This window comes from Megascapheus bottae, chromosome X, assembly GCF_031878675.1.
Source record: "Megascapheus bottae isolate mThoBot1 chromosome X, mThoBot2.hap1, whole genome shotgun sequence".
Taxonomy (NCBI): Eukaryota; Metazoa; Chordata; class Mammalia; order Rodentia; family Geomyidae; genus Megascapheus; species Megascapheus bottae.
This window is the reverse complement of record NC_143547.1, coordinates 29,804,723-29,820,637: the sequence shown is the minus strand read 5'-3', so window position 1 is coordinate 29,820,637 and position 15,915 is coordinate 29,804,723. Positions and strand designations below refer to the sequence as shown.

Here is a 15,915-nt window from a genome sequence, read left to right as displayed (position 1 = left end):
CAAAGCCAGTCGGGGTAGGAAAGTCTATCAGACTCATCTCCAAATTAACAACCAGAAAACCAGAAGTGCTGTGGCTAAAAGTGGAGTACTAGCCTTGAGCATAAAAGTTCAGGATCAGAGCCTAAGCCCGGAATTCCAGCCCCATGAGGGGGAAAAATAATGCTCAGGCTGGGTGCCAGGGCTCACGCTTGTAACCCTAGTCACTCAGGAAACTGGGATCTGAGGATCAAGGTTAGAAGCTAATCTGGACAGTAATGTCTGGCTGCAATTAACTACCAAAAAGCCCTACATGCTGCTGAGGTTAAAGTGGTAGAGCACTACCCTTGAGCAAAAAAACTCAGGGGCAGCACCCAAACCCTGAGTTCAAGCCCCAGGAGTACACGTACCCACACTCATACCCCCCACCCACCCCCACCCACCCCCACACAGTGCTCAGGGGCAAGGTCTCTCTCTCTCTCTCTCTCTCTCTCTCTCTCTCTCTCTCTCTCTCTCCCCCTATCTTTCTCTCTCTGTTATACACATGCACGCGAGCGTGCACACGCACACGCACGCGCACACACACACACACACACACACACACACACACACACACACACACTGCAAGTAACCTTTAGGTGCTTACAGTCCTGGTGGGCCCCTGGTGTGGAGCCCTCTGGTGGTGGACATTCTGGGAAGCTGTGAGCACTAGAAATATGAAGGAGGGGCACTGACTGGTGCGTCACGCCTGTTATCCCGAGTCTGAGATCCGAGGATCCTGATTCAAAGCCAGCCGGAGCCCTAAAATCCGTGAGACTCTTATTTCCAATTAACCACTAGAAAACCAGAAGTGGTGCTATGGCTCAAGGGGTAGGGTGGTAGCCTTGAATTGAAGAGTTCAGGGACAGCGCCCAGGCACAGAGTTCAAGCTCCATGACCCAAGAAAAAAAAGGAGCGATTTTACATGTCAGCTGTGGGAAAACAGCACTTGAATACATTCTCAGCTCTCTCTGGTGGTGGTGGGGTATGAGATAAAAAGGGAGAATTGGAGGCAGAAGGAGAAGAAACCGATTAAGAGTTGACCATTATCTCAGGCTTGGAGGAGTACCAGAGAAGTGATCACTGTCTTACTGAACCAGAACAGGAACAAGTTGGTCTCTTGAATATTAGGCTATTTTGCTTTAAAATAATCATAAGAAGTGGGCATGGGAACGTGACTTGGTGGTAGAGTGTTTGCCTAGCACACAGGAAGCCCTGGGTTCAATTCCTCAGCACCACATAAACAGAAAAAGCTGAAGTGGTGCTGGGGCTCAAGTGATAGTAATACTAGTCGAGTAAATAAAGTTCAGGGAGCTGGGTGACACCAGTGGCTCAAACCTGTCATCTTAGCTACTCAGGAGGCTGACACTTGAGGAGCCACAGTTCAAAGCCAGCCCAGGCACAAAAGTTGTGAGACTCTTATTTCCATTAACCACCAGAAAACTGGAAGTGGCATTGTGGTTCAAGTGGTAGAGCGCTAGCCTTGATCTGAAGAGCTCAGGGACAACATCCAGGCCCATTGTTCAAGCCTCAGGATCAATCAACAAAAAAGCAAAGAAGAAAAGAAGCAGCAGCAGCTCAGGGACAGTGCCAGGGCCCAGGTCAAGCTCTGGGACATTGAAGAAGGAGAAGGAAGAAGAGGAACAGGAGGATAAGGAGGAGGAGAAGGAGGAGGAAGTGCTTGTTTGCAGGGCAGAAGGTGTTCCATTCAAAATGATTATCACTGGATCTTATCTCAGTAAGAAAACTGACCTGGTTATCAGGATAAAGAATGTGCCCAGACCAACAGGCTTTGTGTGGGACTCAAGTCTGGGAAGAGAAACAAGTTTCCTTCAGCCAAATTGAAGGAGAAATGCCACACAGCCCTTACAACAAGGCTCATTAACTATTAGGCAGAAAAAGTGAAAGTCGGGGGGGGGGGGCAGAGGGAAGCTAGGTGATATGGAGACGGGGGGGGGGGGGGGGGGGGTGGGGTGGTGTAAGCCATGTTACTTACTCTTTTGCTGATCCTGGGTCTTGAACTCAGGGCCTGGGTGCTGTCTCTCAACCTCTCTGTGCTTAAGGTTAGGACTCTCCCACTAGAGCTACAGCACAACTTCCTGGTCTTTTTCTGAGTAGTTTATTGAACTAAGAGTCTCAAAGACTTTCTTACCTAAGCTGGCTTTGAACCGTGATCCTCAGATCTCAGCCTCCTGAGTAGCTAAGATTACAGCCACTCATGCTGGGTAGCAATGTTTATTTATTAAAAAAATTTTTTTGCCAGTCCTGGGGTTTTAACTCAGGGCCTTAGCACTGTCCCTGAGACTCTTTTGCTCAAGGCTAGTACTGTACTACTTGAGCCACAGCACCAATTTTTCTGTTTATATGGTACTGAGGGATTGAACCCAGGGCTTCATGGATGCTAGGCAAGCACTCTACCACGAAGCCACATTCCCAGCTCCTATAAACACGTTTTTTTGCATGGAAGTATTAGGGCTTGAACTCAGGGCTTGGGTACTGTCCCTAAGCTCTTTCACTAGACGGTAGCTCTCTGATACTTGAACTGTAACTCCACTTTCAGATTCTTGGTGGTTAACTGGAGCTGCGAGTCTCACAGACTTTCTTACCTGGGTTGGCTTTGAACCAGGATCCTAAGATTTCAGCTTCCTAAGCAGCTAAATTGCTTCTCCCCACCCCATCCCTTCACAGCTGACTCTCTACCAACTGGGCCACATCTCTACTTCCTGTAGATTTATACTTTGTGGACACAACACGTAAATGGAAGTATATATTCTGCTATTTCATATCTGGCTTCCTTTATGCCAGTGCCAGCAATGGAACCCAAGGCTTTGGCAGCTATGTAAATGTTCTACTTCTGACCTAACTAACAGCTTTTCCTCCTTCTTCTTGATGTTGATACACTACTGTATGGTTGTATCTAGTTTAGTTTGCACGTTTGCCATTTCCATTTTGCCACTATGTTGCCTTTGATAGGCACAAATAGCAACTATCTACATACCAGTCTTTTCTTTTTTTGCCAGTCCTGGGAACTGAACTTGAGGGCATGAACACTGCCCGTGGGCTTTCCTCAAATCTAGAGTTCTACCACTTGAGCCACAGCACCCCTTCCAGTGTTTTCTCTGTATGAGGTACCAAGGAATCAAACACTAGGCCAAACTCCTAGACTTCTATGTGCAAGTCTTTTGTAGACATTTTTCTTCTTTCTTTCTTTCTTTCTTTCTTTCTTTCTTTCTTTCTTTCTTTCTTTCTTTCTTTCTTTCTTTCTTTCTTTCTTTCTTTCTTTTTGTCGGTTATGGGGCTTGGACTCTGGGCCTGGCATTGTCCCTGAGCGTTTCAGCTCAAGGCTAGCACTCTACCATTTGAGCCACAGTGCCACTTATGGTTTTCTGGTGGTTAATTGGGGCTGGGAGTTTGGCCTAGTGGTAGAGTGCTTGCCTAGAGTGCATGAAGACCCAGGTTCAATTCCTCAGTATCAGTTGCATAGAAAAAGCTGGAAGTGGTGCTGTAGCTCAAGTGGTAAAGTGCTACTCTTGAGGAAAGCCCAAGGACAGTGTTCAGGCCTTGAGTTCAAGCCAGGACTGGCAAAAAAAAAAGTCTCATGGACTTCAGTGTCCAGGCTGGCTTTGAACTGAAATCCTCAGATCTCAGACTCCTGAATAGATAGGATTACAGGTGTGAGCCACGGGTGCTGGGCTACATATTATTTCTTTGAATAGATTCCTAGAAGTTAAATGACTCAGGGTATATAGTTAAGTTATAAACACATATTCAAGAAACTTGCCAAAATCCTTTTCTAAATGGTTGTTCCAATTGGTATATAAATATCAGGAGACTGAGTTTTGAGGGATGTGGTTCAAAGCCAACCTGGGTAGGAAGTCCATGAGACATGACTCTTGTTTTGTTTTACCAGTTCTGTGGCTTGAACTTAAACCCTGGGAACTGTCTTTGGACATGTTTTGCTCAAGGCTAATGCTCTGCTACTTGAGCCACAGAGCCACTTCTTGGCTTTTTCTGTATATGTGGTACCAAGAAATAGAACCCAGGGTTTCGTGCATAGTAGGCAAGCACTGTTATCAACCAGCCATGCTCCAGGACTCTCCATGAGAATCTTATCTTCAATAAACTACTCAAAAAAGCCAGAATTGGTGCTGTGGCTCAAGTGGTAGAGCACTAGCCTTGAACACAAAGAGGCTCAGGGACAGCACTCAGGCTTCCTGAGTTTAAGCTCTGGGTTTGGAAAAAAAAAAGTTGTGTCAGCCAGTGTGGTAGCTCTCAAACCTATAATCCTAGATCAAAGACTCTTCCCTCCCAGCTCTCCTCTACTCTCTGCCCCTCCCCCTCTCCTTTCTTCCTCTCCCCTCCTCTGCCCTCCCCCTTTCTTTCTTTTTGTCATTGTTGAGGCTCAAACCCAGGGCTTCCCACAAACTAGGCAAAGCCCTCTCTCACTGGCTTACATCCTCAACTCCTGTTAAGTCAGTACACAACTAATTAGTGATATTTTCATACAAGATAATCATTCTATAAAAAGAAACACACCAGGCTGGGAGTGTGACCTAGTGATAGAGTGCTTGCCTCGCATGCACAAAGCCCTGAGTTTGATTCCTTGGTACCACATACATAGAAAAAAACCAGAAGAGTACTATGGCTCAAGTGGTAGAGTGCTAGCCTTGAGAAAGCTCAAAGATAGTGCCCAGGCTCTGAGTTCAAGCCCCAGGAGTGGCAGAAAGAAAAGCAAGCAAGCAAGCAAGACAGAAAGAAAGACAGACAGACAGAAAGAAAGACAGACAGAAAGAAAGAAAGAGAAAAGGAATACATCAGTAGGGCACTGGTAACTCCTCTAGCCACTCACGTGGCTGAGATTTGAGGACTGCAGTTTGAAGTTACCTCAGGCAGGAAAATCCTTGAGACTCATTTCTAATTAACCAGCATAAAAGCTGAAAGGGGAGGTGTGCCTAAAAGCTCAGGAACAAACAGCACCCAAGCTCTGATGTTAAGACCATGGACACACACACACACACACACACACACACACACACACACACACACACACACACACACACACACACACAGAGGAACATACTGCTACACTATTGCTAGGGTTTGGCTCAAGTTGTGAAATGTTTACCAAGCAAGGGGCTTCAGGCCTTGAGTTCAAGCTCCAGTACTGACTGAATGGAGCAAACAGTCAGTACACTGCAAAATTTGGCTGAGTCTCAATGTCATCATGTTAAGTGAGAAAAGGCTGATGGTGTGGGTGCTGGCGGCTCACATTTGTAATCCTAATTACTCAGGAGGTTGAGATCTGAGGCTACTGATACTGGTTCAAAGCCAGAAAGACAAATCCATGAAACTTTATTTCCAACTAACTAGCAAAATGCCTGAAGTGCATGTGTGGCTTAAGTGGTAGGATGCCAGCTTTGAGCACGAAGCTGTTAGATTGAGAGTTTGAATTTAAGACTCCCACTGTGACACAAAAGTAACTGGAGGACAGGAAAGAATGATGACATTGAACAATGTGCTTCATACTTGGAAACTGCTTTGTTGAATGATGATGATGATGATGATGATGATGATGATGATGATGATAATAAAGTAAGACAGGTTCCTGTGGCTCACACTGTAATCCTAGTTACTTAGGAGACTAAGTTCTAAGGATCAAGGTTCAAAGCCATGAGACTCTGATCTCCAACTAAACCGGCAAAAACCCTGAAGTTTGAGCTGACTCAAGTGATTGAATTCTAGCTGTGAGCAAAAAAAAAAAAATCAGGGACAGTTCCCAGGCCCTGAGTTCAAGTACCACAAGATGTATACACACAAGAGCTAATGTGGAAGCCAGGTACCAGTGGCTCATGCCTGTAATACTAGCTACTCAGGAGGCTGAGATCTAAGGATCATCATTCAAAGCCAGCCTGGGCAGAAAATTCCCTGAGGGACTCATCTTCAATTAACCACTCAGAAAAAGCTGCAAGTGGCTCTGTGGTGCAAGTGGTAAGAGTGCTACCTTTGAGTACAGAGGCTCAGGCACCACAACCTACAAAACAACAACAATAAAAACTAATGCACAAAGTTCACATACTATATGATTTTACTGATATGACTTTTTTTGGCAATAGGACTCAGAGTTTGAGGCCAGTCTTGGCTACAATGTATAGGGAAGTATTTTGAAAGTTCTCCCCATAAAGAAATAATGAATGTTTTTTTTTGCGGGGGAGGGTAGGTCTTGGGTCTTGGACTTTGGGCCTGAGCATTCTCCCAGAGCTCTTCAGCTCAAGGCCACCACCGTACCCCTGAGCCAAGCCCCACTTCCAGTTTTCTAGAGGTGGATTGGAGATAAGAGTCTCACGCTCTTTAGTGTCAGGGCTGGCTTTGAAACATGATCCTCAGATCTCAGCCTCCTGAATAGCTTTTATAGGCATGAGCTACCATGCCCGGCTACAAATAATTATTACTTATGAATACTTGAGGAGACGAATGTGGCATTACAAGTGTGTTACTACTATACCTTCTTACAGTTCTTTCTTTTCTTTTTCTTCTTTCTTTTCTTTTTGACAGTCCTGGGGCTTGAACTTAGGGCCAGATCACTGTCCTTGAGCACTTTTTGCTCAAGGCTAGTGCTCTGCCACTTGACCCACAGCACCACTTTGGGGTGGCTCTTTCTGTGTGTGTGTGGTGCTGAGGAATCGAAACTAGGGATTTGTGTATGTTAGACAAGCACTCTACCATTGGGCCACACTGCCAGCCCACTACCTTCTAATTCTCTCCTTCCTTCCTTCTTTCCTTCCTTCCTTCCTCCTTCCTTCTTCCTTCCTTCTGTTATGTCTGAGAATGAGCCCACCAATGTGGATTTAGGGTTTGAAGAAGTTTAGTAAGGTGTTGCAGAAGCTGGCTTTCCAGGGACACAGTGCAGACTCCGGAGCTAACACTGTGACCTTGAGCAGGTGCAGTGGCTCACGTCTGTAATCCTAGCTACTCAAGAGGCTGAGATCTGAAGATCAAGGTTCAAAAGCAGCCCAGGCACAAAAAGACCAAGAGACTCATCTCCAATTAACCACTAGAAAACCGAAAATGTCGTTGTGGCTGGAGGTAGGGCGGTAGTTTTGAGCTGAAGAGCTCAGGAACAAAGACCAAGCCCAGAGTCCTAGCCCCGCCACAGGCAAAGAAAAAAAACAAAAGCGTAAATACCACAAACAGGTGTGAGTTGCAAGGTTCCCATAGCAAGATAGCATCAGCTCTTTTGAACTCCGCAGGAGGTCTTGGAGGACAGAAAACAGGGTCTGGGGTGGAGTTAAAGAAAAACTAAGGTTTCCTGCAATTGCATTCCTTAGTTCCCAGTAAGGGGTCAAATTCCTGGCTCAGTTTCCCAACTCAATCTAGGGTCTTTTTTTTAATTCTAGGAAACCCTCACATTTCCTTCCTTCCTTCCTTTCTTTCATTTTGATGGAGGTGCTAAGTGTGAAACTCAGGATCGTTTGCATGGTAAGTGTTTTACCACTGATTGATACCCTAACTTTATCTTCTAGAGCTGGAAGAAATTTCAATTGCACTAACATTATTCTCCCTCCCTTCCCTCCCCCACCACCAAACCTGGGGCTTGAACTCAAGGCCTGGGCGCTGTCCTTGAACTTCGTTTGCTCAAGGCTAGAGTTCTACCATTTGAGCCACAGCACCATTTCTGGCCTTTTCTGATAAGTTTATTGGTGATGAGAATCTCTTTCCTGTCTAAGCTGGTTTTGAACCTCAATCCTCAGATCTCAGCTACCTGAGTAATTAGGATTTTGGGCATCAGCGCCCGGCTCAGACTTTTATTCTTATCTATAGTCACTCACTGTGTTAGACTAAACCAGGGGGCTAGGAGTTTGGCCTAGTGCCTGACTAGCAAGTAGAAAGACCCGGTTCAATTACTAGGTACCACATACATAGAAAAAGCCAGAAGTGGTGTTGTGGCTCAAGTGGTAGAGCTCTAGCCTTGAGAAAGCTCAAGGACAGTACTCAGGCCCTGAGTTCGGGTCCTAGAACTGGCAAAAAAAAGAAAAGAAAAGAACATACCGCATATTCTTTTTTTTTTGTCAGTCATTGGGCTTGAACTCTAGGCCTGGACATTGAGAGTCATAATTTAAAGCCAGCCTGGACAGGAAATCCATGAGACTCATCTTTTCTTTTGCCAGTCCTGGGTCTGCGCACTGTCCTTGAGCTTTGTCAAGACTAGAGCTCTACTATTTGAAACACAGCACCACTTCTGGCTTTTCTGTATATGTGGTATGAAGAATCAAACCCAGGGCTTCATGCATGCTAGACAAGCATTCTACCACTAGGCTACCACACTCCTGGCCCCAGTTTGCCATTTTTCTGTAATGTAGTTCCTTTTTTTTTCTTTCCAGATCTGGGGATGAAACTTGTCCCTGCATGATAAACCATCTGTACCACTGAGCTCCGTAATCCAAGTTACTTCTTTTATGGAAAACTTGCAATCTGGCTACATGACTTTTCTAATGAGAAGAAACAAACAAACAAACTAGAAATTTGGGGTGTGGCTCAAGTGGTAGAACACCAGCCAGCCTTGAGTAAAGCTCAAGGGACAAAGCATAGGGCCTGAGTTCAAGTCCCAGTACTGGCACAAATAACAACAAAAACACCCTATTTCAGAAAATGGGAAACTATGAAAGGGGCAGGACCTACACTTTCCAATGATGAGCAATAATATCACAGGAAAATACTCTGCGCCCACATCCTGAGTTCAAACCCTAGGACCAACAAGCCCTCCCCCCCACATACCTCCACACACCCTCTTGGGAAAAATGACTCCTTTGGTACTTTTTTTTGCTGATCCTGGGATTTGAACTCAGGGCCTGGGCTCTGTATCTGAACCTTGTGGTATTCAAGGCTAGAGAAGTGGCTCAAGTGGTAGAACACAGAGAGGCTCAGGGACAGAGCCCTGAGTTCAAGGCCCAGGACCAGGAAAGCAAAAAAAAGAGGCCGGGAGTTTAATCTAGTGGTAGAATGCTTGCCTAGCATGCATGAAGTCTTTGGTTCAATTCCTTGCTATCACATACACAGAAAAAGACAGAAGTGATGCTGTGACTCAAGTGGCAGAGCACTAGTCTTGAGCAAAACGTATCCAGGGACAGTGTCCATCTAGTCCCTGAGTTCAAGCCCCAGGCCTGGCAATAAATAAATAAAACAAAATGGGCACTGATGGCTCAGGCCTATAAACGTAGCTAACTTAGGATCACAGTTTGAAGTCACCCAAGGGCAGGAAAGTTTGTGAGACTCTTATTTCTGACCAATAAACTACTCAGAAACTACTCAGAAGCTCTAGAAAATGGGAAGTGGGGCTTGGCTCAAGGGTATGATGGTAGCCTTGAGCTGAAGAGCTCAGGGACATCATCCAGGCCCAAGGGTAGGGTGGTAGCCTTGAGCTGAAGAGCTCAGGGACAGCACTGAGGCTGAGTTCAAGCCCCATGCTCCCGCCCCGCCTCTGCCAAAACAATAACAAACTACAAAAAAACTACTCAGAAAAAGCTGAAGGTGGCGCTGTGGCTTAAGTGGCAGAGTGCTAGTTTTGAGCACTGAGAGGCTCAGGGACAGTATTCAGGCCTAGAGTTGAAGCCATAGGACTGGCAAAAAAGAGAAAGAAAGAAAGAGAGAGGGAGAGAGAGAGAGAGAGAGAGAGAGAGAGAGAGAGAGAGAGAGAGAGAGAGAGAGAGAGGGAGGGAGGGAGGGAGGGAGGGAGGGAGAGAGAGAAGAAGGAAGGAGAAAGAAGGAAAGAAGGAAAAGAAAGGAAAGAAAGAAGAAAAGAGTCTCACATACTTTCTTGCCTAGGCTGGCTTTGAAACATGAACCTCAGGTCTCAGCCTCCTGAGTAGCTAGTAGCTAGGATTACAAGCATGAACCACTATTTCATTTTATTTAATTTTTTTTTACCAGTCCTAGGACTTTGTCCCGTCCGGCGGGACGTCAACTAGGGCCAAGAACCTAGAGGGAGGAATGAAAGGGACAGGAGACACGAAGAAGGTAGCAAGACAAGCGTTCTGATCAAGCTGCAAATTTTATTTTTCACACAGAGGCTTATATACCTCTTCAGGAGAGGCAGGAGGGGGTTGGGGTAAAGAAACTGCTCTAGGTAGGAGGTCCAGGGTAGGATGTTTACTCCTGCTCCAGGTAGAGGCCAGGTGGTAGGATGTTTGCATATCAACGCAAGCAGGCCTCCGACAGGGCTTGAACTCAGGGCCTGAGAACTGTCCTTGAGCTTTCTCAAGGATAACACTCTACCACTTGAGCCACAATACCACTTCCGGCTTTTTCTGTGTACATGGTACTGAGGAATTGAACCTGGGGCTTTGTGCCTGCTATGCAAGCAATCTACCACTCGGCCAGGATGCTGGCCCTTCCTTTATTCTATCTTATTTTTTTTTTTGAGACAAGAGCCTATTGTGCTGCAAAGGATGCCCCCAAATTTCTGGGTTCAAGATATCATCCTGTCAGCTTCCCCAGGAGTTTGGACTACAGGCTCAGACCAGCTCAAGTTTTGCAATACTGGATATCAACCTCATGACTTTCTGCATGTTAGGCAATTATTTTACTACGGAATTATGCATGTCCCTAGCAGAGAAAGGCTGTCAGTATACAGGAAAGGGTCATAAGTTGTGCCACTGGTGTCATGCCGAATTTTATTTATTTATTATTTACTTATTTTTATTTATTTATTCTTCTTTTACTCACTCTACCATTCAAGCCACAGCTCTACTTCTGGCTTATTTTGTTTTGTTTTGTTGTAATTGGAGATAAGAGTCTCAGGAACTTTCCTGCCTGTGTTGGCTTTGAATGACAATCCTTAAATCTCAGTCTCCTGAGTAGATAGGTGTGAGCCACCAGTGCCAAGTGAAAAACATTTTTCTTTTGTTTTTACTGTTCTGGGGATAGAGCTGAGGACCGGGTGCACACTAAGCAAGCACTCTTCCACTGAGGTACATCCTCAGTCCCCAAAGAACCAGCTGGGTACCCAAGGCTCACACTTGTAATCCTAGCTACTCAGGTGGCTGAGATCTGAGGATCACAGTTTTATTTTTATTTTATTTTAATTAATTAAATAATTTTACGTATTTATTTTTTTGTGGGTCCTGGGGCTTGAACTCAGCCTGGGCGCTCTTGCTGAGCTCTTCAACCCAAGGCTACCACCCTACCTTTGAGCCAAGCTTCACTTCTTGCGTTCTAGAGGTTAATTGGAGATAAGAGTCTCAGGTCCTTTAGTGCCCGGGCTGACTCTGAACCTTGATCCTCAGCCTCCTGAGTAGCTAGGATTACTGGCGTGAGCCTCTGTGCCCAGGCTATTTCATTTTTTTTGCCAGTATTGGGGCTTGAACTCCAGGCCTGGACACTGTTTATGAGCTTTGTCAAGGTTAGAACTCTATCACTTGAGCCACAAGACTACTTCTGGCTTTTTCTGTTTATGTGGTACTGAGGAACCAAACCCAGGGCTTCATGCATGCTAAGCAAGCTCTACCATTAAGCCACCTTCCCAACCCCAGATCACAGTTTTAATCCAGCCTAGTCAGAAAAGAGTGTGATAAAGAGCATGATAACCAATTAACTAGCAAAAAACTGGAAGCAAGCTGGGGGCAGGTGGCTCACACCTGTAATCCTATCTACTCTGGAGGCTGAGATCTGAGGGTCAAGGTTCAACGTCAATCCCAATAGGAACGGCTATTAAACTACTAAAAAGCCAGAAATCGAGCTTTGGGTTAAGTAGTAGAGTTATTTTTCCCCTCACTCCTGGGGCTTGAACTCAGGACCTAAGCACTGTCCCTGAGCTTCTTTTTGCTCAAGGCTAGCATTTTACCACTTGAGCTACTTCAGGCTTTTTCTATGTATGTGGTACTGAGGAATCGAACTCAGGGCTTCATACATGCTAGGCAAGCACCCTACCACTAATCCACCTTCCCACCTCAAGTAGTAGAGTTCTTGTCTTGAGCAAAATAATCTCAGGAACCATGCTCTGAGTCCAAGAACCATGAGGGACACGTACAAAGCTAGAAGTTGAGTTGTGACTGAAGTGACAGAACAATAACCTTGAGTAAAAAAGCCAAGTGAGTAGCCAGATACCTGTGCCTCATGCTTGTAATCTTAGTACTAAGAAGACTGAGATCTGAGGATTATGATTCAGAGCCAACCTGACCAGGAAACTCCATGAATCTCTGATCTCCAATCATAGAATACGCCAGAAGTAGAGCTGTGGCTCAAGTGGTAGACTGCTAGCCTTAAGCAAAAGGAGCCCAGGGACAGTTCTCAGGCCAAAGTTCAAGCCAAAAGCTAAGTCAATGCTTAAAACTTTGAGTTAAAGATATACACAATACACACAGAGGGTCATAGGTGCTTGGGTTGCAATATCAGTTACTTATTGAAGTTACAATAAATAGAATATAGTATGACTAAGGTTAGAATGTTGGCTTGCATATGAGAGGTCCTGGATTCTATCCCTAGTACAAACCATCATTATCACAGAAAACCATATGGTAAGGTATGGAGCTTTTGCTTTCTAGGTGGTTAAGAAAAAGAGGGTGGGGCTGGGAATGTGGCTTAGTGGTAGAGTGCTTGCCTAGCATTCATGAAGCTGAAGAGCTTAGGGACAGTGCCCAGGCTCAGGCTTCAAGTCCCATGACAGCCAAAATAAATAGAGGCCGGGACTGTAGCCTAGTGACAGAGTGCTCCCCTAGCATGCATGAAAGTTCAATTCCTTGGTATCACACATTCAGGAAAAGTCAGAAGTGTAGCTGTGGCTCAAGTGGCAGGGCTCTACCCTTGAGCAAAAAGTGTCTAAGATAGTGCCCAGGCTGTAAGTTCAAGCATCAGGACTGGCAAAAAAGAAAAGAGAAATTTGCCCCACAGCACCACTTCAGGTTTTTTGCTGGTTAATTGGAGATAAGAGTCTCTTGAACTTTTTTTTTTCTTGTGGGTCATGGGGTCATGGATTTTTTAGTGCCCAGGCTGGCTTTGATCTGCAACCTTTACATCTGAGCTCCTGAATAACGAGGATTACAGGCATAAGTCCCCGTACCCGGCTTGATTTCTTTTTTGGGATAATTCTGGGATTTGAACACAGGGCTTCATGTTTGGTAGGAAGATGCTCTACCACATGTGTCATGACCCTAGTCTTTCCGTTCTAAATTTCTCTCTCTCTCTCTCTCTCCTTCTCTCTCTCTCTCCCTCCCTCTCCCTCCCTCCTTCCCTCCCTCTCTCTCTCTCCCTCTCCCTCTCCCTCTCTCCTTTCCTTTCCTTTCTTTGTCCTGTTGGTGCTGGGGCTTGAATTCAGGTCCTCGGAACTGTCCCTGAGCTTTTATTGGCTCAAGGCTGGTGCTCTACCTCTTGACTTACGACTTAACTTCTGGTGTAATAAGGTGAGAATTTACAGAATATACAGAAACCGCTTTCCTTTTTTATTTATTTTGTCTGTCATGGGGCTTGAACTCTGGGCCTCAGTGCTGTTCCTGAGCTCTTCAGCTCAAGACTACCGTTCTATCCCCTTAGCCCCAGCCCCACTTCCCATTTTCTAGTGGTTAATTGGAGATAAAAGTCTCACAGATTTTAGTGTCCGAGCTGGCTTGGAACCAAGATCCTTAGATCTCAGGATTACAGGCGTGAGCTACTGTGCCCAGCTACAAGCTACACTTTGACAGTTCAAATCTTGGAGTCTTTATTAAAAGGCCAGTGCAGTCTCCGAGCAGCCATTGAAGGGGAAGCAACTGCGGGAGTGTGTGTGTGGTGTGTGTGCGTGTGTGTGTGTGTGTGTGTGCGCGCGCGCACACACGAGCACGGGTGTGTGGACCAGGAGTGGGGGCAGCCGAGTTAAGAGTCCTAACTCCTTGGACTCCATTTGCTATTCTTTTCTTTCTGCTCTACACCTATTTGGTGGTTGCGGGCGATTGTATTTGCATTTCTTTTCATTCATTTCCAAATCTTAAAAAAAAATTAGGGCTGGGGGTAGTGGAAAAGGGGTAAAGGAGGAGAGTAGCACCCGAAGAGTTGGAGGACATGGAGATGAAGAAGAGGATTAGCCGGGAGTTAAGGAACAGAGCCCAGAGGAGGTAACAGAGTTAGTCCTTGATAATTGCCTATGTGTCAATGGGGAAATTGAAGGCCTGAATGACACTTTTTTTTGCCAGTCCTGGGCTTGAGCTCAGGGCCTGAGCACTGTCCTTGGACTTTCTCAAGGCTAGAGCTCTACCACTTGAGCCTCAGCACCACTTGTGGCTTTTTTCTATGTATGTGGTACCGAGGAATGGAACCCAGGTCTTTGTGCATGCTAGGCAAGCACTCTACCACTAGGCCAAACTCCCAGCCCCTGAATGACACTTTTAAAGAAGTAGAGTTTCTGAGTATGGCTAATGTGAAATTAAGTTCGCTTGGCCCGGCTCCCCAGCTTGAATAAACTTTGAAAGTTGGAACTTGGTGACAATATAATTTCTGGAGGTTTGGAAGTCCTGGCAGAAAAATGTCCGCATCTTAACTACCTCAATCTGAGTGGAAACCAAAATCAAAGATCTCAGTACCGTGGAAGCTGTGCAAAATCTTAAAAACTTGAAAAGTCTTGACTTGTTTAACTGTGAGATCACAAACCTGGAAGGTCACCGAGAAAGCATTTTTGAGCTGCTGCAGCAAATCCCATACTTAGATGGATTTGATCAGGAGGATAACGAAGCACCAGACCCGGAAGATGACGAGGATGAAGACGAAACTGGTCTACTTGAAGGATATGAAGAAGAGGAAGAAGAAGAGGATGAAGATGAAGAGGAAGCAGATTCAGATTTGGGAGAGGGAGAAGGGGAAGTGGGTCTTTCATACTTAATGAAAGAAGAAATTCAGGATGAAGGGCCGGGAGTTTGGCCTAGTGGTTAAAGTGCTTGCCTAGCATGCATGAAGACCCGGGTTCGATTCCTCAGTACCATATACATAGAAAAAGCCGGAAGTGGTGCTGAGGCTCAAGTAGTAGAGCTCTAGCCTTGAGAAAGTCCAAGGACAGTGCTCAGGCCCTGAGCTCAAGCCCAGGACTGTAAAAAAAAAAAAAAAGAAATTCAGGATGAAGAAGATGATGGTGACTATGTTGAAGAAGGGGAAGAAGAGGAGGAGGAAGAAGAAGGTCTTCGAGGAGAGAAGAGAAAACGAGATGCCGAGGGTGATGGAGAAGAAGAAGATGACTAGATCATTCTAAAATTCCATTTCCTGGCTCCCCTGGGTGTGCAACCTCTTCTCTGTTTTTCTGTTTTACAGAAGATAATCTGTAACTTTTTTATAGGAGAAGTGTGGTTTTACTATTTTTGCCTTATCATTCCAATTAAGATTTACTAGTTTGCTAATGATCATGTTTTATGTAGAGGAAAAATTCTCATTAACTCCCTCAACCCCTCCATTGAGCAATTCTCTAGCAATCTATCTGGCATCTTTTCAAATTCAGGCTTACATTCTTAGATGTTTTTAGCTCATAATTAAAACACGATCAATTTTACACAGGTGTAGTTTCGTGCATTTCATTTGTAAGGTTTTAAAGTTATTTATAAATTAACCTAAATTACGGTCAGCTCTCTGTTATGAAAGGAAAATAGCCTCTTTGATAAGTAGATTTTTCTTTTTTTTTTTTAGAGGTGATTTGGATTTTTAGTTTGAAGGCAGTGATTTTATTTTTTTTCTGGTTATGAGCATTTGGGGGCCATATTGTCACTTGAATACTTTGGAAAGTAGAATCAGGATAATAAAAAGTTCAGTAGCAGTCAGTATAGGTCATGGATTTGGGGGAAATTCTATTCAGTAATATAGTCCATGAGTTTTATGAGAATATTTTGTTTTAGAAGGAAAAATTGCTTATGCTATGCCTAGAGACAGGTAGGTAAGCCTCTCTTCATTCTATAGATC

At 45.0% G+C, this 15,915-nt stretch overlaps 1 pseudogene; it reads left to right on the top strand.

Moving 5' to 3' along the window:
• Positions 1-14,040: 14,040 nt before the first annotated feature.
• On the top strand, positions 14,041-15,212 carry LOC150040709 (putative acidic leucine-rich nuclear phosphoprotein 32 family member C; annotated as a pseudogene).
• The last annotated feature ends 703 nt before the right edge of the window (positions 15,213-15,915 follow it).